Source organism: Eleginops maclovinus, chromosome 14 (genome assembly GCF_036324505.1).
Source record: "Eleginops maclovinus isolate JMC-PN-2008 ecotype Puerto Natales chromosome 14, JC_Emac_rtc_rv5, whole genome shotgun sequence".
NCBI classification, from domain to species: Eukaryota; Metazoa; Chordata; class Actinopteri; order Perciformes; family Eleginopidae; genus Eleginops; species Eleginops maclovinus.
The window spans coordinates 4,872,956-4,887,201 of record NC_086362.1 but is presented as its reverse complement, the minus strand read 5'-3'; the positions used below and the strand labels follow the sequence as shown (position 1 = coordinate 4,887,201).

General features: G+C 42.4%; 1 protein-coding gene across 1 annotated transcript in view; it reads right to left on the bottom strand.

Moving 5' to 3' along the window:
• LOC134875692 (uncharacterized) overlaps nt 1-14,246 on the bottom strand; it is a 94,072-nt gene that overhangs the window by 5,783 nt on the left and 74,043 nt on the right. The window lies entirely within an intron of this gene.

Sequence of the window (14,246 nt, the reverse complement as noted above, 5' to 3'; positions counted from 1 at the left end):
TTATAACTGATTGGACAACTTGTTTCCCGGTCTAAGAAAGTACATCTAAGGTTTCTTATGAGTTGGAGAAGACATGGAAGATGTATGTATGATTTATAACCGTTTGAACATTTTTCTTTTTAACTGAAACATCTGATATGCTTACAAATCCTCTGCAATACAAAGTGCATTCTATTCTAGTTTTGATGGTCTTTCACATCACATTTTAAAGTATTTTCTGAACACTGAATTCTTGTCCATGTTAGTTTAAAGGAACAAACTTTGTTTAGACTTTAGGCCTAAATGCTCGTGAGAAATGACAGAAAGTCTATTTAATATTTCTAAATATTAACCTATGAAACCTGATCTGATAATAAAGATTGTATGATATGATTCAGCCAATAATTGGACCTTGAGTTGAGATTAATTCCTCAACCATTATGTTTCATGTAACAATTTTATCTCTGGTTGAATTTGTTTTTTGCAGCGCTACAATGACTCCCTTATGGCCTTCTCTTTTTTTAATGGCTCTCGCAAAGGATTTTCTTTTTTTCATCCGTCTTCAGAGCCTCTCGCTCCAGCTGTGTGACATTCTGCAGGCTCTGAGCTCGAGCATGGGGGTAATGATAGATGCCAATGTGCCCATGTGGGGGGTAGGGGGCTCCCCGTGGATGCAAACGAGGGAGGGGGTCGCGCTTAATGAAGTACGGAATGGTAACAGGTGGAGCTGATAGACGCTCCTGCTACTTTCTTTCGCCTCCAATCGTGAACATTTTCCTTTTATTTCCTGCCCTCCGATTGTTCCTCCACACCCATTGAACTCTTATATTTCTCTTTTCAAACGCTTTACAATCCCTTTGCCATTATACCCACTTTCCTACCGTCTCAGTGTGGACACATGAGGCTTCACTGGCAGGAGGGTTTTGTATCCTTGAGTGTGTGTGCCAGAGGGGGGTATCATTAGTCTGGCGAAGGGCCATCCAACACACACACATTGAGGAGCATGCTAGAGGTAAATGTCACAGAGGGGGCTCCTACAGCGCTGGGAAATCGTTTCCCCTCTCATTTAGTTTCCCTTCTCTCCCCTGCTACATTATTGAAAAGGCCACGCAGCAAGGCACTCTGGGAAGTTGCCCATCGTCCAGGGTGTGGGGGTAGGGGGTACAGAGGGCTGATGAGGTGAAGAATTCCCATGGTGTGTCAGCATAAAGAGATTCTGATTAAAACCTCATCACTCCTTTCATCATTCTCTTCCTCCCTCAGAGCGCTCCTGATTTTCTCCTCGCTTCCTCTATCACTTTCAGCTGTCGAGGTAGGATGTGATTGAGGTGCAAAAACAACCGTGAATGAACATATGCACTGTCACAGCTCATCCTGCGAGTTATTAGACCGTGGAATTCACATCTGGGGGAAATAGAGACTTTTTTTTGTATCACATCCAAACCTAATATTTCTTAAATTGGCAGCATAAGAGTTGTGAAAGCAGAAGGCAATAGTTATACAAGTGTGTCTGTGAGTTGTGTGGCTGATTCGAGGCTGCTGTATGTACTCAGGCTCTTGTTTACTCGTTCAAGCAATCATACTATACTGCCTCACAGTAGACTCATTTAGATCCAAGTCTTCATAAAGATTAGATGTTCAGAAACATTTTTAAATGCTTATTGGTTCCAGTCTCTGAACAACACAGTCAAGTTATGAACATGAAGTAATCTTAATTAAAAAACACTGCAAATGAACTCCTTCTTTTAACTTGTGTTCTTCCGAAATGACTCTAAACTCATTAAAGGAATTGTTTTTGGAAAGACTCTTTTTTGCAAGATTAGCTTTCTTGAAAGAGTTAGATAAGAATATAAATGCCTCTCTCATTTGTGAGGTGAATATGAAGCTACAGGTAGCAACCAGCTAGCTTAGGACACACACTGGAAACAAGACAGCTAGTTAGTCTGTGTCCAAATGTAACGTGTGTTAAGCAGCATAGGATTGCTAACACATAAGAGGTGTAAAAGAAACACATCATAGTTTTTGGTTACTTCCCGTTTCTCCTTGTTTACAGTGTTTGTGCTAGCTTGCTGCTGGCATTAGCTTCCTGTTACTGTACGAACATGAGACATGTTCAGGAGTTGTTGTTTTTATCCGGATGGACATACATTTCAAAATGCACCCTGGAAAACACTTGTGTAACAGCACCATGAAGTCCTGAGGGTGATGGAGGTCACTGTGTGGTCTTGAACCCTTTGATGGGTGAAAAATGGAGACAGCTCCTGTGTGGCTGCCCGCTCATACAAAAGCAAGATGGATCAAGTCCCAGGGGTGATCCTCTGACTCACAACTTGGCCCGACTCCAGCCCACTATATCTCTGAGTGCGTGTTGAAGGGGTAGAGAGAGGGAGCTCTCCGGTGTACTGCTCATTGGTCTGTGACAAACTCTTAATTTGTACCTTAGTGGCAGACAGCAGTTGGATGTCAGTGGCCTGAAAGGACCTGAATACCACCAAGAGGAGTGCCGATACAAGCAAAAGTAGAAACCGATATATGGAATTAACGATGTGGCTTCAAAGTCTAGTTTATTCATCCTTTACCAGAGATGTGAACTTACTCCCATTAATAATGTGATTCAGACGGTAAATGTCATATTTTCTCTGGCTGGTGTTTCTATACAAACAATGGATCAAATGACTTGCTAATATCAATAATAATGATATATATATATATATATATATATATATAAAAAGGCTATCCCTCAGCTACCCAGCACCAAACAGTTTAGCAACTAACAAACAGATGTTCGATATACTGCACTTAAACTCTGCAAATAACTACTGAAGCAGAGCCATCCTTTTCAAAACAAAAACTAAATCAGAAAATTGCTCATGCTGCAGCACATCTCAAAAGACTGAATGGGTCTGAGCGTCAGAGTTTTGGACCAAGATAGAAAGGACATTTTGAGGATTCTGTTCACATCCAGGCAGTTTTTGAAGATAAGCCAGTGCTTTTCCGAGGGAGTTGGGGATTTCTGATTGGCCACTGTGTCGAACTCTTTGAGCCAAATTCCAGTTGGGTTGTTGTCAACTCTCCTTTTGATAAGATGCTGGCAAAGCCGGCCGCCCCATTCATACTCACTTAAAAGACATTTTGTGCTAGGGTTCAGAATCCTGCAGCCGTGTGCAGCTGTGCACTTTATCAAACATGAAAAGACTACATTTATGTGCACATTGGCAATGGATTCAAAGACATTATCACACAGATGCTATTCCAGCAACATCCACGTCCTTGCAGACGATTTTTTAGATGGAATTAAATTGGTTTTGTTTACTCTGGAAATCTTTCAGGAGTGTGTGAGATGTTGTGAGACAGAGCAGGAAAGAATAAAGGTGAAAGAAGGTTGGGATGACGGAGAGGGAAACGGATGGAGCGGCAGCAGGGGGTGAAAAGGTGCGAGAGGAGTGATAGAAAGGCAAACAAAAAGGGTTTGGGGGGTGATAAAAGGAGCAGAGCGGAGGAGAAGGTGTGACATGATGGGAGAGGGTGAGGGGAGAGGAGGTGTTGCAACAGTGTGTCCACTGGTGTGTGAAACCGGCCTGACATCTGGAGTGTGTGTTTGTGTGTATAAAAGCGTGGTCTGAGAGTCAAGGAGACTGGCTCCATTTCTTCTTCACACGATCACACTTCTGGTTTGGTTGTGAAAAATCTTTTAAGGGTGAGAGGGTCAAGAAAAGGGCACGGCTCGGCCCCTCACGACAGTTTTGTTTCACACATGAAAAGCATTGTTTTTCATCATCTGATAAGGGAGAAAACTATTCCCATTTCTCAACTCAAGGTACTGCATTAGCATTATTCAGACTAGAGTTCACGCAATAATAATCCAAAATGAGAAAAGGTCAGGCACTAGCTTTCCAGAACATGTGTGGGTTTATTTAACCTTTAAATTCTAATGCTTTCTAGTACATTAGAATTGTCAGAGGGCTCAATTGCTGCTTGGAAGCAATGCGATCAACACACCACAGGCCTATGATCCCCTTTTATGTTGATATGGAGAATTTTCTTAGCAAGCAGTGCTTATTTACTCTCATTTGAGCTTCACCTTGGTCTCCACCAATACCTCGATCTCTTTCACTGCTGATTGTCTAGTTGATGACTTGGTGATTTTTTTTATACATTAAAGACACACACATTAGAAATCCTCAAAGTGTGTTTACTGTTATTGTGGAGCTAACCCTGGTGGCACTAAACACTATGATTCACATCTTATTGTGACAGGAGCGAAAGGAGAAAATGACAAAAGGATGAGAACACAATCGCAATGTGAGAGAACATGCCGCACTTCTCCCAGCAGACCATCACTCACTGATTTTTTTTCTATTCACAAAAGACCTGAGGCAATAATGTGGCTTCCTGGTCACGGTGCAATATATCCAAGCAACAACACAGGTTTGACCGTGTTTAGAAAAAGCTATATTCTCATTGTGCTGCCAAATGGGGAAGAACAGTGGGAATGCACAAGTAGTAGTGGGTCCAGTGGAGCAACGGCAAAAGGGAAAAATGTCAATTTGAAACTACAGATAGTGTTTCATCTGATCCATATTATAAATTAATGAAGTTAAGGCTCATTGTTAGAGACATCTAGTTTCAAACCAAGAGCTTTGACGATAAATACACTAGAGGAAAGGAGAGGACATTTTGTCTTACTTACAAGCCTCCAAAAGTTGGTGTCCGTTGACTTGCATATTGTGGGTTGTCAGGTGCCTTGCTCAAGGGTACCACGGCAGAGCCCAGGAGGTGAACTGGGACCTCGCTCCATATTCAGGTCTGTTTGGGGGCTTGACCCGGCGACCCGACAGCTCCCAGTCCAATTCCCTACTCACCAGCCACTGCTGGACACTGGCAATAATAGACACCTTTTTGTCTTTAACTTCCATATTCAGTTTACTAAAATCAATAGTTATTTTCCACAGTTTAAACAACAGCTTTGGGCATGCAAGAGCAAGATATATAAAAAATAAACAAATAGTGTATTTTTATGTATCCTTATCTTCCTCCTAACGCTTTAGAATCCACTTTGAGTTTCAGAGTTTGAACCCTGCTCTCTGGCAGAATAGAATGTTGTGCAATAATATCTGAGCGCCACCCTGGGTTCATCCTGGGTTCTCTCTGCCCGGGGCGCTGGTTTCATATAGCCATTTACATTACATGAGCATCTTGTTAGTCTCTCCTCTGAGTGCCAGCAGTCTGTCTGGTCGGCTGACCTCCCCCTGACCTCTGATCTTTACCCGCCAGCCGCCTCTCTGCACAGCGGTTGCAAACGGAGCCGGCAATTATTCACAGTGAGTGTGTGGCTGATAGACATATGGATCGGGTATTCTGTCGGCCTTAGAGCTAGTTGTATCTGCGGTGGTTGTGTTGTACATAGGAAATATACAGTATCACCTAGAGCTCAACATTTAACCATTCCTCACTTTTCGCAGCAAACCCAAACGAAATAACTCTGCAATCACTTTATTATACAGGCTGTGACTTACATTGTAATTTCCCCAGTGTTTACTGCGTTAGGTCTTTTAACTCACAGTGTTTTACGGTCAATTACACTATGGGAATATATATCGTAACTACTGAGTACCAAGGCTAAAATACTACCTTATCCTAATGTTTACCTATACCTTTCTTCACTGTTCACCTGCATTTAGGAAACCACTGAGTATGTGTTATGTACTACACAGGTTTGATGATATTTCACCATATAAATGAAGAGGACGTACAGGGATATTTTCAGCAATTAAAACTAAAAGGTATAGCTTACAGTTAATAGTTAATACAGGTTTATTAAATGGCACTTCTTGACTCGCGTTGAGAAGAACAAAATTGATATATAATCATGTGTTAGCATAGCTTAGCATAAAGACTAGGAATGTGGGGATACAGCTAGCTGAAGATCAGGAATGTTTTATTTAAAGTATGAAATGGTTAACTTTTCTGTCACAGTTTCAAAGTTAACTGGATGAATTTGGGTGGATGTGAAAATGATGCCGAACCGTTATGGTGATGGTAATTGGCGGCATGCTTATAGTCATTTATGTACTCTGCGCTCACACATGGAGCATTGGGGTGGGTGCAGTAATGTGTGCTTGTGTGACTAAATGCCACAGTTGAGATGTGAACAGCTGCAGGCTACAACACAGCAAGCGTAGTAGTAACAGTAAATGTTCACATCATAATCATCTTAATGAGCAGTGGCGTCAGAACAATTTGGAAGTGCTGTAAGGTCTCCGCCTCCTCCTCCCTCGGATTATCCAAACACTTTTTTTTCCTGTGTGCCCCCATTCCATTTCCTGCCATATCCCAAAACTGTCATTTCCTTTCTCTTAAGAGCATCCAAATGGTGGCACAGGCCTTCAAATGTGTAGAAAATATTGGCGAGTACCCGAAATACACACTAAAATCAATGAACACACACACACACACACACACACACACACACACACACACACACACACACACACACACACACACACACACACACACACACACACACACACACACACACACACACACACACACACACACACACACACACACACACACACACACACACACACACACACACACACACACACACACACACACACACACACACACACACACACACACACACACACACACACACACACACACACACACAGCCTGAGGAGTACATATGAGAGGAAGTGAAGCATGTTGTGTTATCTCAAGGTCAAAGCGAACACATTATCATAATCTGGAGGCCATGTGTGTTTTCTGTGTAGGCATGCAGGTTCACATACTCTATAAAGAATAAGGCTTTTCATTCATTTTCAAATGTGGATGGTGCCTGAAAATCCACATATGATGTTTGATAGCAACCTGTAATCTTACTATTATAGGTTCGGTCATTTTATGCGTCAGCAGAGGTACCTACGTTTACTCCCTCAAGTACTGTTAATTAATAGTTTTCCCTCAAGACCAATAAAACTAAATATAATCAATAAATTATTGATTGAGCTACCTGGCCATAATTAGAATAAAAGCCTTACCTTTGCCAGTCGAAATATACAAGTTTGAAGACATTAAAACACAATAATAAAAAATAATGATCAAACTAAATGGTTTTCTCTATAAATCAAGTATAAAGATTTCAGAAAATGGTGAAAAATGCTAATTCAAAAACCACAAGGTCCCTGTCGATGTATTCAAATCGTTGTTATTGTCCAACAAACACCCAAGAACACAAAGATTGAGCTACATAAAAGAGGAAAGCAGGATTCTTTTGTCAACAAATCAATTAACTAGCAAATGATTCCAGCAAAAGTATCCTTCAATATTCTCTAAAACTGCTTGCCTCATGGAGCACTACAGGACACTTGTCTGTACAGAAGGATGACATTAACGGGAGAACAGAGTGATTCTTGAGCTTCACAGCCTTAAGTCACTAAAATTGCAGAGATTCTCAAGGAAAATGAACCCAGCACCCTCGAAAAATGGCTCCATTATGGCTCCACTGTGTACTCATTAACCCCAGAATCCCTCGATTTAAATTCCCCTCTTGCAGTCCAAGTCTCTCAGCTGTAAATGGAACCGCTCCAAAAAAAAAGTCTAACATCATTCCCCTCGTTTGAGTTTAAGCAAAGTACAAACAAAACGGCAGACGGGATTGACAGTGATTAAATGAGAAAATACTGTATCAGTGGAATCTGCCTCACTGATTTGAAGCCATAAATCATCCAAACAGGGAGATGGTTAAAAGGGATTTCCTCTTGAAGTCGGCCAGACGGATGATCAAATTTAACTGGCTTGATTGAGAAAAGTCATGTCTGTTAGTCTCTCCTATAAGCGCTGACATATGCTCCCTCATCTGCAATTGACAGCGGTTATCATCATGTGTGTGTGTGTAGTGGGTGGGGGGGGGAGGGCACGTTTACTCATGTGCATGGAACAGTACCCTTGTAAATACTCTGTAGTCACCCAGGCTTCATTTTCTGTGTCTATATTTGCACATATTTAAGTGTGATCCGGGGTATTTTGGAGCTTGTGCATGGAGAGAGTGTGTTTCTGTACAGTATGTGTGTGTGTTTACACCGTTTGGCATTTCCCAAACAGCTGTCAGCTTCATCCAAAGTGTTTCAGCTGACTGATCCTTAAACTGGGCCAATAAGTTCCCACACAAAACCCCAGACTCCCTGCGCGTGGACACTTTGGGTATATTGCTGCATCTATCTCAACACATAGCTCTCCGCCCTGCCATCCATTACTCTCCGGAACCATCCGCTCCTTCCCCACTCAATTCATTACACTTTTTTCCACCTTTCATTTCCTCGCCCACTTTGTATTTTGCTCTTAGAGTGCTACGGTGGCTGTACATGAAATATTCCTTGGTAAATAGAAGCTGTTTATGATTAAAGCATTTATTTTGATCTGTTTATGGACAGTTTCTTTGGTCTCTATACATTTTAGGACAGCAGTTTTTATTGTTAGTGGTGGAGTCTGCCATCAGCACACTGGAGGGATTCACAGGGAATGATAATGTGGTTTTACTTTAAAGTTACTGCTCATTCTAAACAAATTTCCTGCTGCTGCTGTTTTACATTAAAAGCATTCAACTAGTGAAACAAGAGGCTGCTAAAATCGTCTTTAGGGAGATTTTTTGGAAGTTAAAGGTCCCCTATTACGCAAAATAGTCCACATTTTCCATGTCTTTTATACATAAATATGTGTCCCCTCTGTGTAAAGGGATTCGGAAAGTTTCAGGAAAAAAATATTCCCTTTCTTTTCTGTGTTTGAAAATGAGCTGATCAGATTTGGGCCACTTTGTGATGTCACAATGTTTAATGGGTTGTGCAACCATTAGCCAATACGCAATCAAGGTAGCCCCCTCCCAGCTTATCACTTGAATCTCCTCCTAAAGTGTTTCTCAGAACCAATCATCTCCCAGAGGGTCGTGGCCAGCAACAGCTCATTAGCATTTAAAGCTGCAGACACAGAATCAGCACTTTTGAGACCGGCTGGAACAGAGGGTTTTATGGCATGCTACAATGTACGATCTGTTTTCGAGCCAAACACTTCAGAGACATGTTTTGTATATATTTGAGACCCATTTGTTGGAAAAGAGTATAATAGGGGACCTTTAAGTTAATAGTTTGGCTGTGGTGACAACTCTAATGGGATAGTTCACTCTCACTGCTCTCATGTTGGTATTCCCGCACTTAACTGCAGACAGGCTCAGATAATATTGAACTCAAAATTACACAGAATAAATGCAAATGTTTTTCCGTACTTGCTATAAGTGTGAATGGGAAACTTAAAGGGTTGTTTCACATTCATCTTTCTGACAATATAATGTATTTCTTGTCTTAGATGTGTTTCTCTTATGGTATGTGCAACTGAATTAATCAAATGTGTGTATGAGCATGTGGGGGAGTCTACAGTACGTATGACCGAGCATTTGTGTCTGTGTGAGTCAGTGCTGGAAGCCAGAAGCATGACGGAGCTGAACCATACAGCATCTCCTCTGGTCCCACCCCCTGCCCTCCAACTACCCCCCAAGGACGGCCAGCCCATTACAGTAATTAACTAGAGAGGGAGAGAGGGGGTTGATGGGATGGAAAGAAAGAGAGAAAGAAGGAAAGAGGGGTTAGGGTAGAGAAAGAAGTATGAGAGATAGAGAAAGTGGTTTCGAGTGAGAGAGGAAAAGAGAGATGGAGGTTAGGTTTTGGAGGGGGGGGGGCTTTTTCTGCAGAGGCAGCAAGTGGGTGGGGGCCGCTGCCTCCCAGCCTGCCGTTAATCCCTGAGTGACTTTCACTGCGTACAGTAAGCAGTGCAGCGCAGGCCAGAGCCCCCGCAAATTAATCTAGCAAAGAGCCTGGGATGTGGCCGCGCTGAACCCCCCGCTTTACAACCCTTCCCCCTTTCTAAAAGACTTGTGAGGGAGACGAATAGGGGAAAGAAGTAGGGAGAGAGAGATAAGCTGCTGCTGCTGTATTGTCCAGTAAGTGGAGGAAAAATGTGGAGGATAGAAAGTATAAGGGACAAATGAGCGGAGGAGGGAATGACAGGAGGGGGTGAGTAAGGAAGGAGGGAGAAGGGGGAGATAAGGAAGACTATTTAAAGCACAGCAAAAGGATGATTGTGTGCCCTCGCTCGGTGACGTCACTCAGGGTAGCGATGATGTCACTGACTGTGGGGTGCGTCTCTGCATCGCCGTCATGATGTCACTGTCCTGCAGCTCCAGCCTACAGTCGTGACTATGAGAGGACGGACATCTTAAAGGTCCTACATGAGTCACTGCTCAGGATTTTGCTTCAGGATGTTTTCCATATAAAAGAAGATACTTAGATACTCTAAAGGAATTGTTATTTGGGCATCAGGATAAAATGTTAACGGTGCTGATAGATTATCACTCCCGAATGCTAATTTGGCTAACACGTTGCGCTACACATACATATTGGTGTTAATTGAGTCGTGCTTGGTACCACCCTCTTACTTTGCCTCAGCTAACATGATGCAGGGTGTCAAATTGAAATGGAAAATCTAAATCAGATTGAATGCCAACCAGGACTGGCCATTATGTGAACATTTTTACAAATCTGCAAAGATTCCGACTAGTAATGGCCCGTATGTCGCTAAAAGCTTTGTACAGTGAGGCTGCCACAAGGTTGCATCTTTTGAGGAACGAGGCAGTGCATCGGCTCACGAAACTGAGAGTGGGTGGTGATGGAGTTCAGTTTAATCCTCATCCTCCACTCTTTTTGCTGCTGCAGCCTCCAGGGTGTCCAGGCAGAACTGGCAGAACTAGCCCCCCCCCCCCCCCCAGTTTGTTTATCCTACCTGGAGCAACCATTTAAGCGCTGCATCGTCGGCAAAGAACAGCCACAACTAATTGATTGGACTGTGCTAAGATTGGGTACAGAATAGAAAATCCACAAACACCCATCTTACCTCTCATTCATTTCTATCCTCAGACTCTTTAGCCTTTAATTCCCCTCCTGCTCCTGCCACAAATCCATCCACTCACTTTCAACCACTATTTTTGTCTCCCTCCAATCTCGGCAATCAGCTCATATATCTTTATCAGTGGCAGCTGCTAGTCTTCCTCAGGGGAAGCGCAATAACCAAGCACCATATTGTTACAGGCAACCGAGGAGCGATGATGAACGATGATAATACTAAACAATCTCCCCAATATCCTCTTTCATTTAGTAAGCTGCTCCTGGGGCCAAGAGGCGCTTATTGAGCTCTGTACTGCAGCGTTTAGCCTCGGGGCCCCCGCACGCTTCGCCTACAGCGGGTATGATTGGCCTGATAACTCACGAGGATGCCAGGCGCTTCCATCAGTTGCGACCGCTGCTCATTTATGCTTTTGATGATCGCTGGACCGAGCACAGCAGGGTTGATCGAGGAATTGTGTTTGTTTTATCAGACTATAAGAGCGGAAACGGGGAGCGCTGTGAACCGGGCAAATCAGTTGAGAAATCACGCATCCACACATTTCGAGTTTAAACACAGACATAAAGCTGCCTATAGGACCATGAGGAGTGCACCCTCACATCCAAACAGGTACATCTCAAACACAACTATTATTTTTTAAAGGTTTGAGGTTCATATGTGTATGTTGTGCCTCTACTGTGACACGTTTCCATGCTTTGATGTTCAGAAAGTGCTTTGCTTTCCCTCCAACTCCCTCAGAAACAAGAACCCAGTCTGTTCTGATTGGTAAGCTGGTTGGCACTGTTGTGATTGGTCAACTGCTTAGAGATGTCCCACCCCTGAGCTGTCACGTGCAATGTGTTGTAGCGCTAGCCAATAGAGGCGAGGGTGTTATATAGTGATGTCACTATGGAGCGAACTTGGGATGTAAGTCTTTATAGTCCTACATAACACACTGCAGGAAAGGGGAAACCCCAAAAGAATCCTAATAGGTGACCTTTAAATAAAGTTTTTACCAAATCGTTACTTTGAGATCCTGTTCCTCAAGGTTTGGAGAGTGGAAGCTAATGTTGAAATCATTTTCACACAAGTCTTCACATTCTTTTCATTACTGAGCGAAATGACAAGGTAATGTAATTAAAAAGAGAAAAGCAGGGCCAAAGTAATCGTTGTTCAACAAAAAAGTCACCCAAGCATGGATTTCCATTTCTGCACGGACTGGAAACCTTTTATTTCTGTCACAGCGGCTCCTGAGTGTCGATGAAGTTGTACATTTCATCATTAATTTAACTTCACTTAGACAGTGATTGAGGATAGGACATTCTTCTCAGAGCCGTAGTGACCTTTTCTTGATATTTTCACAACTACCATGACCTTTTGGTTTGTTTAGCCTTTTTGTTCTCACCGACTAGAAATAAGAAATAATCTGTCTGACTGTTCAATAGAGCAATTCAAGGATTCATTCAACAGGCGAAGAAACAAAAACAAGGACAAAGTTTAATCATTTACATACAGCTCAAATTAATAAGTAATGATTGTGAACACTTCATCTTCAGGAGACAAAACAAGTCAAAGTAGAATCATTTTTACACATCATTATTTTCTTTTAACATGTTAAGGTTGAGAAAAACAATTTGTAAGGGTAATAATTCAAATGCAAATGTTAAGAAAGCCACAGCTTCCGAACTTCCACTCTAAAATGTCATTCTTCCGAGGCAAAAGCTAGAGTTTGAAAGTGTTAACAGGAAATCTAATTCAACATAGTATTACCAAGTCTTACTAAGCAAAAAAATTGACATTCTTGCAAACGCACCAAGGGTTAGCTGAGAATATTGACAGCAATCTAACTTGTTGAAGGTAAAGCCAGGCGACCATTTGCTTAGCTTAGCATAAAAATAGCTAACCGAAATGTGTTATTTTTACAATTTAGTTCATTGTAAAAAGTGACCGTTAGCGGTAAAGCTGGACTACCTGTTCTGCTTATGTATTGTGTTTATGCTAAGCTAAGCTACAGCTGCTAGGTGGTGCATATTAACTGTATAAACGGTCAGTGGATCATATGTCGGATGTGTTTTTCAAAAATATTGGACTACATTTCAAGAAACCTAATTGTGTTTGTTTTGATTCAACCGTACACACCTATAATTTCTCATGTGCAGGGAGTAGATGTTCAGAGGTTGAGCCAAATGCACCATAACACTTATTGCAGGGCATGAGTTTGTCCTGTAGTCAACATCAATAGTGTTTCAAACTCCAGTTCATTTCCGGATCACCGTCGACCACCTCACACAGAGCCCGAGGCACACATGCGTTCTGACACCTGTCGATGGCTTTGTACAACAGAGTGGCGTTACATAATAACTGTGGACCAGGTGTCAACAGTTCCACCTGAGCTCCCCCCAGCAAGCACTCAAGAATAATTACACACGAAAATTGTCTCCACACAAGCGATTAGCCAGCACTGACACCACTCGAAGCGACCTGTGTTACTGGGTCGGAAGGTTGTCAAGCCTGCTGGACCGTAGCCAATCAAGACCCTTGGAACTGATATCATTAAGACAATTGGACGAACGCTTAAAAAAATCCTGCAGACCCTATATAAGAAATCTGTTCCAGGAAGAGTGGCGGGGCTGGATATATGGGGGATGTATAGAATGAAAGAGGCACTGGATGGTTCTTGTGCGCTCTAATTGGCTTCTCTGGATTTCACCTTCACAGGTCATCGAGTCTGAGCAGACACAGAGTACAGTGGTGTCAATGGCTGAGGCCAAAAGGTGATATAGTACTCTGTATGCTGTCTGGTATTATCTGTGAATAGGACTGTGTGTTTCTGGGGTTATGCCAGAGTGTGCCCATGTGTAATTTTCTTTTATCCAACTTCCCTGTTTTCTTTTCACTGTGAAAAAAAGTGCGTATTAGAAGAAAACAAAACAAATGGAAGCGAGTGGGATGGGGAAAAAAAGGTCTCTGATTCGCTGGCTGCTTCACTAATTGAGCTACCACAGCACTTCACAAGATGCTGGTCGGCTAGAAGATTGGATGGATTGATACGGATGCACGCTCACACACATGCAGCAAAAAAGAGAAGCCGAGCTGCGCACACACAAAAAGGAAATGCCTCGGACGAGCTTTCATCTGTTGTTTTCTTCCAACAAATTCGATTAAGTTGTGCTCAGGCAAAACAGAAGAGATGGTGGCCTGTTCTTAAAAGCTCCAAGAAAGCCAGCACTGCCTCACCAAGAGCTGCTTTATTAGTCCTCAAAAATTAATCTTAATGATTTCATTTGCTGTCGGATAGATGTTTATTTCATATGTTTTGACATATATTCAAACAGATA